The sequence below is a fragment of the Triticum aestivum genome, chromosome 6B, assembly GCF_018294505.1.
Source record: "Triticum aestivum cultivar Chinese Spring chromosome 6B, IWGSC CS RefSeq v2.1, whole genome shotgun sequence".
Lineage (NCBI taxonomy): Eukaryota > Viridiplantae > Streptophyta > Magnoliopsida > Poales > Poaceae > Triticum > Triticum aestivum.
In genome coordinates this window covers 446931744-446945085 of record NC_057810.1, presented here as the reverse complement: position 1 = coordinate 446945085, position 13342 = coordinate 446931744, and the positions used below count along the sequence as shown (strand labels likewise).

Sequence of the window (13342 nt, the reverse complement as noted above, 5' to 3'; positions counted from 1 at the left end):
GTTTTATGCCACATGTTACTTTGCTCCTTATAACACTGTCACATGGATGACCTCCGACACTGCACTCACAACATCTTATGCTGAGTTCGTCACCGCACTTGGATTTCCCGACACTGGGTTCAAAATCCACACCAATGACCCCAACCATAAGCCCAAAGGCATTGCGGTCTGTGCGGATCTCCTTAGACCCATATCATCTTTGTCTAGTACTGAAAAACAAAAGGGTCTAAATCAAGTCTCCATTTGGCGTTTTCCATTCAACATCATTTATCAGTGTGTCATCCGCACCATTTATCCCAAGATGGGTGACAAGGGCTCCTGCAGCAGCTACTGCATTGATCTCATGCATCGCCTCTACACATCTCCTAAAGGGAAGATAAATGTTCCACACTTTCTATGGCATGAGATTCGCCTTGCTAGCTTCCAGCACAAGCGGGCTTTCCCTCATGCACCTTTTCTTCAGGCATTTATCGAGAGTGTAGCTCCCTTTTCCATTGCACGCACTCATGTACATGAGCGATGGGTCATCCCACCTCACATGGCGGCTGACCATGTTCCTCCTCCTCCCGCTACTGCTAGTCGCACCGCCGCTAGTTTTCCCTCTCATACTACCCATCCTCCTTCTAGTGATGCCCCCTTTGGGTGCATTGCTCGTTTTCTTGGGAAGGCTCATTCAGCCATGATGAAGACGTTCACCTTCCATTGCTCCCAACACCACGATGTGGTCACCCGCATGGTCACTTCCAAGAATGCTCTGAAGGCTCGTTTGAGAGACTCAGGCGTATATGCTGTGAGTGATGATGAGCGTCTTCCTACTGCTCCCGCTTCTGATTTTGGTTTTCCCTCCGGTCCTGAGTGGGCTGAATTCTTTGACGAGGCTGGTGGCAGTGGTGTTCATGATGATGATGATGAGGATGATCTCTAATATTGTCATGTCATTCCCCTTTTTTGGATACTTGATGCCAAAGGGGGAGTAGGCTCCATATGCATTACTCTAGCTAGTTGTTGAACTATGTTATGAGTTTGTTGGTTATGAGTTTGTTGAATCTGAGAGTTGGTGAATCTATATGAAGTGATCCAACTATTGTGGCATCAGTTTGAGGGGGAGCCCTCATTCATCCTTGTTTTTAGTAGTATCTGTGGTATCACTTTGAGGGGGAGCTCGCTCGCTACTTATTCTTGTTATGGTTATTGAGCTCCACAACAAATATTTCCGATTACTATTATGAGTATGCATATGAGTTGTCATCAACTACCAAAAAGGGGGAGATTGAAAGTGCAATCATGCCCTTAATCATATTTTGATGTTGATGACAACACATATGCTCGGGACTAATCATGTTTATCAAGTATATCTCAGGATTATGTTCCAAAGACCGTGTGCATGGATCATGACTAGGGACAGAAGCATATAACTCAAGAATGGAGATACAAGATGTTGACTTCATTTATGGTTTGTTCTTGAGTATAGGGATCCCGCACTATTAAGAGGGGATCGATGGATCTGTGAAAAACTTGCTCAAAGTTGCTGCCTCACCTTCAGACGCCGGTGTTCTACGGATGTCCGGTCCTTCCTGAGTGCCCGGACGTCCGGACACTTCCGGACGTCCGACACTTCCACAACAGAAACATTTTTACGGATGTCCGGAACCCTCCGGACGTCCGACACTTTCACATCAGAAGCATTCTTACGGATGTCCGGCCCAGCTCGGACGTCCGTATCCTGTACACTGGATTGTGGGTCACACGTTTCACAGCGGCCGGTCGTCCGATGACTGTCGGACGTCCGGACCCATTTGGGCCTCCGGACGTCCAACGTTCTCCGGACGTCCGGCCATCCTGTACCCCAAACGGTCACCTTTTCCCACCACCTATATATACTCCCTTCCCTTCCACGGGATAGGGTTGACCATTCACTTTGAGCCCCTCAAGAACACTCCTCACTCTCTCTCTCATTCATCCACACTAAATCCTAGATTCCAAGTGTTCTAGGAGCTTTTTGAGAGAAGTTCTCCAATCAAGTGATAGATCCACTTCTTCCCTTTCTTTGCACCAAAGGAATTCGTGACTTGAGCAAGTTTTGAGCATTTCCCCATCGTTCTTGTTACTCTTGGAGGTTGGAGACTCCTAGGCGGTAGGAGTCATGCGGAGAGGAATCGACCTTTGTGATTACCCTCGGAAAAGTTTGTGAGGGTTTGGAGACCACCCCAAGGTCTACCACTAGTGGTTGAGAAATGCCTCCGTGGTGTTGTCTCAAAGAGAGAATAGGGTGAGCCTTCGTGGCGTTGGTGTGCCTTCGTGGTAACATCCACCTCTCTAAACGGTGACGTAGCTTCCCTCCAAGGAAGTGAACATCGGCTTACATCCTCGTCTCTCGGAGTTGCGGTTATTCCTAACCCTATCTCTCTACTTGTGGTTACTTGTCTCTTAGCACTTACTTATCTCATCTTGTGCTTACTTACTCATATATTTGTGCCACTTGATTATCTTGCTTAGCTCATTAGTATCATACTTGCAATTGTTAGGCTCACTTTCATTTTCCGCATTATTGCCTAAAATTGCTTAGTAATAATTAAAATTTGTAATTGTACCTATTCACCCCCCCCCCTCTAGGTCCATCTCGATCCTTTCAATTGGTATCAGAGCCTCGTGCTCTATTCTTGTGGCTTAACCGCCCTAGAGCGAGATGAACCCAGATGGGACTTCCTTGGTTGTAGATCCTAAGGATAGAGGCGAGGCTTCTTCTGAAGTCAAGTCCTTTATGTCTCAGGATCTAGAACGGGCCCTTGCTAAGCAAAAAGAGGAGCATGATGCTTCTCTTGAGGCCTTGGTCCAACTGAGATTAGCCACGTTGTCTGTGGTGCTTGCACCACACTCAAGTGGTGTGAGTCCGAGCCCAATTGTGCCTACTTCATCACTTGGTCAACAACCTCCTAGCAATGAACACACCAGTGTTCCTTGGCTTTACGCAAGACCTCAGGTTGAGAAACCAAGATATAACCCTCAAGGCAAACCTCCTTTACTTACTGCTACTGCCGATTTTGCATTGTGGAAAGTTGCTATGCAGGATCATCTTCGACATGGAAACGATGAGATGCTGGAGATTATAGAGTATGGATATCATGTGCTTGATCCAAAGAACCCCACACCAAGAGAAATATATGACAAGAACCTCAATGACACGGCAATCATGTGTATAAGGAGAGGTATGGATGAAAAGCAAAGGAGACCGTTCATACACATCAAAAGTGCCAAGGAACTATGGGAAAGTATTATACGATCCAGGACTGGCACTTCTACCCTCCGGAGTGCTCAATATGAAATTGCCAAAGGGCAATTGCAAAATTTTTGTATGGAAAAAGGTGAAACCCCCAATCAACTCCTTGAGCGTCTCATGACTCTCACTGCGGATATTGAGTCATGCGAGTGTGACAAGACTCAAGATGGATTCAATATGACTAAGAGGTTTCTTGTGGATAAGTTGCTTCATGCTCTTGCTCCATATCATCATCAAATGGTGTGGGACATAAGACAACACCATACCTTTAAGGAAATGACTACAGATGACATCATATCCACCTTCCAACTATTTGAAGAATCAAAGGCCAATGCCACAAAACATCTTGCCATGCATGGTTCCCCATCATCAAAAATCAATCTTGCGTTGAAGGCCAAGCAAGTATGTGAAGATGAGCAACATAGTAAACACACCACACATGAACAAGGCATGATGTGCAACCAAGCATGACGCATGACAAGGCTACATGAAGCTACTCATGGCAACGGATGATGCAAATGAGAGCAACACATCAAGGCAAGTTTAAATGAGGCCGGGAACAACATATAACAATTCCGGTAAGTCCTCATATGCAAATTTCGAAATTGGTCCAGATCTGAATAAACCTTATGTTCGAGTTGTTAAACAGCAAGTTAAGATGCACAAAGATGATCTACACGAGATTCTAGTCAAGTTACATATAAAGATCATTTAGTTCAGAGCTACGGCCTAGAAGATATGAGCAAAACAAGTTAAACATGGCATTGATGCAAAATGCACCCAAACATCAAGCAAACACCTCAAAACAAGGATGCAACATGATAATATGAAGCTACATGCAATTCTAAGCAAGTTTCATATAGAGCACACTCAAAACGGAGCAACGGTTCAACACACACACATGGAACAAGTTATAGCAACAATCTGTCCAAAACAGCAACTAGGCATATTGCAAGCATCAAAAAAACATGCTACAACACCTCAATATAATAAAAAAAGGCATGGGCATGATGTACAGGTAAAGCACAACAAAACATGAACACTGAGCTATCTCTAGAAATCACTAGAACATACTCAAACACACATGGTAAGATTGCAAGTTATAACAATTTCAGACTTTGCAGAAAATAACATCACGATGCAATGTTCAGAGCTATCAAACAACATGTTACAGGAACTTATCATGGCAAACAAAGGCATGAAATGAATCTACTAAATGCATAGATCAACAGTCCCTTACTGACCATAAGCTAAAAAGGATCAGAAAATATGATGGCACCCACGTAAACATAGCAAGTTATATTACAGATTCATACATGGCAGGAACATAATTATGAAGGCATGTTGATGAGCTTGTGCAACTCACTACAGAGTATTACATGGCATGGCAAGGCAACCAACAATAAGAAGACGTATTTGTGAAGCTAAGCATGACAATAGCAAGTCCATATGGTGCATGGATCACTAGCAACAATCATGGAAACAACTGAACTTAATGTTAACAGGCTGACAGCAACATTATGAAGCAACTTTAGAGCAAGATTACAACAAGCTATAACAACCTATAAATGCAACCAGGGGCATGGATGGATAGAGGACGACATGTAGATCAAAACATGTTTATAGAACATCTCCAGATTATGCATAGAATGATTAGTAGCAACATGTTTATATAGCATCACGAAATAACAGATTCAGCCTAGCAAAATACCAACATCATGTACCCTACTTAACAAGCTCGATTCACTCACCACAAGTCATTGCATGAGAAGATAAGCATAGCATCATCAAGAAGACATGTTTGTGAAACAAACCAAGTCAAGAACAAGTTCATAGCATGCAAGGATCAACTATAACAACCTCGGCAAAATTGAATAACATGTAAACAATCTGCCAGGAAATATTTTGAAGCAAAAGTATAGCACCAAAATGACATGCTAGACTACTCCATAATTGTAACCAAGGGCAGGGATGGATAGACAATAACCACATGTTCAAAACACCCTTACTGAAGTATCTCAAAATATGCATGGATCTCTCTGTAGCATCAAGTTTACATGGCATCACAATAACAGCAGAACAGGGACTCAAATCAGCAACATCACGATGCCTAGTTTGCATGCTTGTGCTAGTCACTACATTGATCACAAAAATACATGGCATACACCACTGTAAAGAAGACATGGCATAGTTCAAAACACATGTAGACATCAACCTCATAGGATGCACACATCAATCATGGCAAAAATGACAAAAGAGTTCGTTCTGATAACAGACAGCAGAAAACATCATGAAGCACTCTTACAACGATGATTCAGGCATCAAGATGACCTCAAATGAATATGATGCAATGGAATGAAATGATCTACTCGTCGAGACAAACAATTTTACATATTACACGCACAAAACGGAGCTACAGATGCAGAGATATGGCATGACGAACATGGCATGATTATGAGCAAAATCTGGGACTTAGGCAAAAAAATCACCTCCGAGATCCGGATCTGGATCTGGACGCGGATGACGAGGACAACCAGAGCTCGCCGACGGAGATGGAGCCGAGGTCGCCGGAGTTGCTCGTCGCGGGGGAGGAGGAAGGGCGGCGAGGAGGAGGCTGGCCGGAGTTGGGGCGGCTCGCGGTGTCCGGAACTCGCGGCAGGCGAGGCGCGCGGCGTCGAGCGGTGGCGCGGCGGCCGGCGCACAGGAAGGCGGCGGCGCGAACGAGGGAGGAGCGGGGCGGCGTGGGGAGGCGGCGACCGGGGTCAACGGCGGCCGGCGAGGGCGCCACGGCGGCGGTGTCCCGGCGCGGCGGCGCGGAACGGGCGGCGGCGCGGGCGAGGCGGACGCCTCGGGCCCGGTCGCGGTCGGGGCGGGCCTGGCCCGGGCCTGGGCGGGCCGGCGCGGGCGCGAGGAGAGAGAGGGAGGGCGCGGGCAAGGTGGCGCGGTGGGATTGGCTGTGGGCGGCGGCGCGATGACGTGGCGGCAGCTGATTCGCCGGGGCGACGTGGCTGAGGGCGGCGGACATGTCCGGCGCCGTCCGGACGTGTCCGGCGCGCGGAGGAAGACGAGGCTAGGGTTTCATCTGCGCGAAAAATCCGGGAGGGGCACATATTTATAGGTAGAGGGAGCTAGGAGAGTCCAAATGAGGAGCGGTTTTCGGCCACGCGATCGTGATCGAACGACCAAGAGCATGGAGGGGAGTTAGATGGGTTTTGGGCCACTTTGGAAGGGGTGTTGGGCTGCAAAGAGAGAGGGGCTATACGGTTACCCGGTTAACCGTTGGAGTACCAAACGACCTTCAAATGGCACGAAACTTGACAGGCGGTCTACCGGTGGTATACCAAGGCCGCTTGGCAAGACTCGGGCCATTCCAAGAACGTTTAACACCCGCTCACAACGAGAGACGAAAGGGGAACGCAGGAGGGCATAGGAGCGCCGGATTGCAAAACGGACAACGGGGAAAAGACTCGGATGCATGAGACGAACACGTATGCAATGCAATGCACATGATGACATGATAAAATGCAGCACGCAAGCAAATGACATGGCAACAACGGCGAATAACTGGCAGACACCTGGCGCAACGAATCCGGGGCGTTACACTAAATGTAAACTGGCCCACTAGTAGATCCGAGCCTTTTATTGGCCGAGTAAACCGTCGGCCCTCTTTTCGCAAGAAAACTCAATGGGCTTTTAGGAGGCTGAGAAGTAGGTTGGGCCTGAAACGTGCCGAACAGCTCACGGGCCGGCAGCAGCCCTAAATGGACCCCGGACCATGATTGTGCCAATCAAATCATGGGCTTTTAACAGGCCAAAATTGTCTCGATCCTTGTTTGGCCCAATCAGATTATCGGCTGTGAGTAGGCCGGATGCAAACCGGGTGACGGTGTCCTGGACTAGGGGGTACTCACCACGTCGTCTCCCGATCAGTTGGATTGGGCCGAGGACCCCCATTGCCGTATACTCATGGGCCAGTTTGGACAACCACTGCCGCATACAAGGAAGACTCCACAAGACTTGGCGCCCAAGACAAGGACTCTCCTAAACCCTAGTCCTCCGGTGTCTTATATAAACCGAGGCCAGGCTAGTCAATAGACAATCTCATATTCATTACTACAATCTCGTGGTAGATACGTGTACTCTGTACTACACCCATATAAATACAATCAAAAGCAGCATGTAGGGTATTATCTCATCAAGAGAGCCTGAAGCTGGGTAAAACCCCGTGTCCATGTTACCATCGTTCCAAGACGCCTAACTTAGGACCCCTACTACGAGATACGCCGGATATTGAACCGGCATTGGTGCTTTCATTGAGAGCCTGCTAGGTGATCACTGTGGTTCGACGGGAATCCAGATCAACAATCAGGTGATATGTTTTTAGTAAAGATTTGTTTCATGTAAATTATCTCTTCTGCAAAATTATTGTCGCCACGTTGTGCCGCTTTGTTTACAGGCAGATGCATCCGCCGTCGGGCAGTACGTTGGATCCGAGAAGTGCCACCATGCAAACAATAGCCCAGAGTTTGCGGCCTTGATCTAGGTCAGCGCAATAAAAAAAAGGTGATGATCCGCCTGGCGGCGTTCCAGCCGAGGAAATCACGTACGTGCAGTAATACTTCTCAGACCTCTCCCAATGCATTGGTGCTAAAGTGAGGTGCTAAGTGCATTAAAATGCTTAGCAACCAATGTCCCCAATGCATTGGTGCTTAGGCTTTGTAGCTAAGTCTCCTCTATTTAATTGTTTAGTAATAAAACTCGTTCATGTATTGGTTGGTTGTTTTTTTGCCTAGGTCCACGTGCTTAGCATTGGTTCTTATTGGGGTCACCATAATGCTCTCTCTCCTCTTTAATTGCTTTGCCACATCATATTTCTGCCTATGTGGCACCCTTAGCACCTGTACACCGTGGAGCACTGGAAAGGGCCTCATGGAGCAGTACACCGGGGCCCACGTGAATTCAGTCATGCGGCAACCTACAGGGAGATTCCATCCTTCCTCTTCTTTTGTTTATTTATTTAATCAAGTGCGGAGGCAGTCTACGCTTTTCTCTTGTCGTGTGCCTTCCAGGCATCTTTTCCAGTATTAGATGGATTTTATCCTTGCATGAGTAGTACACCAATACTTGCTAACACTCACGTGAGATGCTAGACCACGTGCGCCGTCTTGATTTGGATCTGACGTCTTATTGCTAGTTGACTGCCTCTTTGACGTATATTCACTACTGATTGCCTCACAAATTATCAGGTGCAATTCTTCCTTACGTACAGTATAATTATTTATGCCATCATGTTTTCTGTTAGACTTGTACTGCCGTATATACAGATCACAGTACGGCCTATGTTCGCGTCCGCTGCTTGGCAATGCATCAGATTAGGCCTCAATCTGGCCCACGGGTAATCCGGCCAAAGGGATAGTGCGGAGCAGTGTACCGATCAGAGCTCGGCTCGATCGCAGCACACCACAGGGAGATTTGTTTCTTTTCTTTTTTAACTAGTAAGCTTGCACGTGCAACGCACGTCTCATTTGTCATCAAATAATTATCAAAATACGGGTTGATAATATAGTTTTTCCTTCATACATGATATATCTCCAATTATAATGTTTTTCACGTTGCACCCATATAAAATCTTTCCCCAACAAATGACTTTCATGTTGTTGTGGACGTAAAAAAACAAATTTGTCGCTATATACACCATACTGTTCATGCTATTGTCAGAGAATATTTGCTAAAATTTTGTCACAGAATATTTTTGTACGACAGAAACGACAAATCAAGTTTGTTGGGAAAATGTTTTGGAACATTTTAAATTTTTCTGATTTTTTTAAATAAAATACAAAACCAGGTGTAATTACCACCATATTCCAAAGGGTATTTTCCATGTATGGTAATATTTGATATGCCACAATGCTTCTTATTTCTCAATTATTATCATAAACAAATCGATAAAAAGGACATCTAACTAAAATGGCACTTATAATTGACTCAAGGGATCATCACTATCTTTTAGCAGTTCATGACCCTGATAATCCAACAATTGATCTGAATACGGCAATTTACTATAGGGTAGGCGTACAAACATGCTAATCTTCACTGGCAAGAAAACAATATTTTTCATATAGTCAAAACCTCCCGAACAGCAAGATATTAATCGGATGTCATCATCTTACTGAACCCATCACACAAAGCATTGAAAATGATGAATGATTTAGAAGCTGATCTGTTGATCAATATACTTTGGCAATGGTTGTGCTGAATATTAATTCCAAACAAAAATCTCAAAAAGGCCCAATAAATCAGGTCATCCACAAAACTCCATGTATCCATCACATATTTTCAATGTGATCATGAACTTACCTAAAAAAACAATCAAGAGGAAGACTCATCCAATAATCCATGAAAACATTGCAACGAAAGCCTACTGGTAAGGCGTTTCTAGTATTCTTCTTGAGCAACTTCTCGTTTTCCCCCTCCCTTCTCCCCTTCTTATCTTCCTGTGCCTCCCACTTCTCCTCTTTCCTCAAACGCTCTTCTTCAGTTTCCTGAAAAATCAAGAACTGGAACTCCTATTTCAACACACTTCAGAAAGTGGCAAAGCTTAGCATACCCACTGTCTAGTATCAAAGTTAAACTGCTTTAGATATAAAGGTTGTAGACTTTGCTCCATACGGAGTAAGGATTATTAATCAAATATTCAGTACTAAATGTAATTCTGCTACCACAAATTATATATGTTCTATTTGTAAAATTTGTCGTACTCCTCATATCATAGGTGCAATGTGACAGGCAAGGTTATGAGATCATTGGCAACATAGCTTTGTATTCAATCTAAGGCTTCACGACCGGAGGGTAGTTGTATGCTAGGATAATCAACTTCTGTGAACAAACATACAAAATAGACTATTTGAACACAGGCTGATGTAGAAGATAGCCACTACTATAAATTTGTAACATAGCTAAGTATTCAATATGAGGCTTCCATCTCATGTTTTAACTACAACAATCTTAAAAGCTAACTAAGAAAAACATAAACTCCCAATTTGCAAACTATCCCGCAAAATTTCCGTGTACAACAATCTGACATCATAAGTAGGCCTCCAACCAGACATCATAGGCTGCCTTGCAAACATTTTCAACTGCACGGGCATCATAGGTAGGCCTCCTTGTCGACTACAACATAGATATACCTTAGTTACCGCCATGAACACCGGAAAAGTCAAGACTATCATCTAGAACAACAGAAGATATTTATAAACAGTAATGACATGAACATAGATCGTCCAAAGTTTCATCCCGCACAAGCACCTCCGCCCACACGAGCACCTCCGACCACACGAGCTGCAGGCCAACCGACACCTATGAAATTGTTAAGAGGAGCTTAATTTGTGAAGCGTTTGTCAAACACCCAAGAAGCAAAACACTAGGCCCAAGAAAACAACATGAAAATAGATTGAAGCACATGTACAATTGAGGCTGCAACGCAATTTGCCTGAGATGAACGGGACCTTTGACGCAGAATAGACCAATCAAAGGACCTGGAAAAAAATTCAAGAAAAAAAGGACCTGGAAATTACAAAATATATAAGACCTTATTATTGCTAATTGTTGCAATTACACGGCATGCCTCTTAATGTATTTGCAATTCTGGCATTCTTAGTAATCTGAATGTGTAGCAAAACTCTGAATTTTGTACCGTAGGACAGTTGTGCTCACTCTGACCAGAAGCATGTACAAATTTCAAGAAAAATTGCACTTCTTAAGTATTTAAAAGTGAAAATCTGAATTATGTGCTATAGGACAATTGTGCTCACTCAGGGTTGCAGCTTGTATGTGTAATTTTCTTAAGAAAAGTAGCGCTTCCGTAACTATGAATAGATGACAGACAAATGCCAACTGGAAGCATCAGAATCAAACAAGCATAAACAACAGTTCTAACAATTAATTTCTTTGGTTTGCTACGGCGCTTGTCCATTTCTCTGGTTTGCTACGGCGCTTGTCCTCCACGGTTTATCAGGTAACTACAGTTGAAACTAAACGGAGGTGGGATAGAATACAAAATCTGCAACACATGAGTGTAGAACTTCGTCTCTGGAGATCCATGTCGAAACAAACATTCAATCATCTCTTGCAGAATGACAAGGCCGGGGAAGAATACCTTCAGATGAGGCTGACAATGGAAGGGAGGAAACTTGTGCAGATCTCGAACCAGCAGGTAACGGAGATAAAGCTTTTGGAACGTCCACTCATCTCTGCATTGATGAGAGATTCAGGATTGCGTCTGAGGGCATCTCCAACGCTAGGCGCTAAGAGAGGGCGCCAGGAAAATGATCCTAGTCGATTGGCAGTTACGGCATCGATTCCTTGCATCGGGCGCCGCAGCGACGCAAAACAAGGCATCAAGCGCTAGCATTTTCTTTCCTTTTCTTTCCTCACGAGATGACACACGGATCACTATTTTCACCAATGCTTAGCGCTGATGGTTAGCGCCTAGCGCTGGGATAGATCACGCTTGGTGCTTGAAAAAATTCTGGTGTTTACTTTTTCTGTTTAAGCGCCCAGATAAGCACTCCCCATTGTAGATGCCCAGATGGCATTATGTTTGTTAGGTGATTTCGCTTCTGGTTTGGGGGCATTTGTCATGATGTTTATGTTCAGCAGAAGTTGTTTTTTATTGTGAAAATCAGAGGACCCTGAAAATGCATCTGAACATCGTTGAGATGATAAAACAGTATGCAGTGTTTGTTTTTAGGACCCTCAAGATGCAAGTGGATTAAGGTAAAACCACGGGGAAGTTAAGAAATCAGTACAAGCATATAATAACAGAATATAAAGATCGGAACATGATTTACCTGAAAGGAGATGGGTGTCGTCGTCAGTTGAGCTCCTCGGGCGTGTCGTGGGAGGTGAGGAGGGCCGTCTGCGGCGTGCGCGGAGAGGCGTGGAGGGCCAGCACGGAGGCGCGCGAGGCTGCGACCGGGCGCGGTAGGGCTCTGGCGGAGGAGCAGAGGCGGCGGCCCGGCGCGGAGGCGCGCTGGCGAAGGAGCAAGGGCCACCGGGAAGGACCACCGCTTGGCATGGGGACAGTAGAGACGATGGGGACGACTACCACGCCCCAGTCACCTGCACCCGTGATGGGCTGTCGTGATGGAAAACGACCTTGCCGGATCCCGTGGAGCAGCGTCACCTCCGCCTATGGCGGCGTCAACGGCGAGCGAGGAGGGCGGACAGATCCCGCATTGACGTTGATGCACCGGCTCCTCGTCTTGGAGTCAGCAGAATGTGCGCGGCCACCGGCGACGAAGGGCGCGGCCGCGGCAGGCGGCAAAAGGCCGGCAGGGAGGCTCCCGGGGCGACGGCTGCGGCGACCGGTGGCGGCTGCGGGAGGCGGCTATGGGAGGCGGCTCCGGGCGCGGCGGGGTGGCTCCTGCGACTAACGGCGGCGCAAGGCTGCGAGAACGACGGGGAGGCGAACGGCACGGGAGGAGGAGGATGGGGCGAGCGAGATCGAGGAGGGGGCGAGAGACGTGCGGGGAGGACGAGGCGAGAGGGGTCGTGCGGGGAGGAGGGGAGAGGTTGTGCGGTCGTGTGTGGGTAGCATTTTTTTTGAACGGCGGGTTAGATTAGCGATCGATGGATTTGGCTTAACGCGTGGTTGCAGCGTTAAACACAGAGGATTATTGACCATTAAATATTGATGATGGATGGGTGTGATTGTTTGGGTCTGCCTCTCTCTTTCTTTTATAGTGGTAGTAGATTCAATACCTGTGTAGTCGACTGTTGGTTGTCTTCTACTTTTTGTGACAAATACGCAGAATAAAAGTGCTACTACGCATATCGAGGATTGCCTTTGCAGCATGTTCGGCACGGATCAGTTCATCCGTTTGCTCCGGTTTGCTATAGTTGTCACTGCTGGCGTTCAGGTGGTATTTTTCCAAATTATTCGTTTAGAATTATTATACACAGAATATTTTTTGTCGGCCTATACTGCATTATTTTGGCAGAGAAATTCCACCGACGTTTGTACCTGGCATCAGTCCAGCCAGCCTCTCCCTGTCACCTGGGCAA

The 13342-nt window shown here is 46.1% G+C and overlaps 1 long non-coding RNA gene across 3 annotated transcripts; it reads right to left on the bottom strand.

The window, feature by feature from the left end:
* Window positions 1-9467: 9467 nt before the first annotated feature.
* On the bottom strand, window positions 9468-12874 carry LOC123137408 (uncharacterized). Of its 3 annotated transcripts, none has more exons than XR_006468242.1 (2): window positions 12127-12874; window positions 9468-11526 (listed from the first exon to the last, which is right to left on the bottom strand). It is a non-coding gene; the product is annotated as an uncharacterized lncRNA (long non-coding RNA). The 3 variants fall into 3 exon arrangements; XR_006468243.1 differs by having other exon boundaries at window positions 9468-10812; XR_006468241.1 differs by having other exon boundaries at window positions 9468-10633.
* Between the last annotated feature and the right edge of the window lie 468 nt (window positions 12875-13342).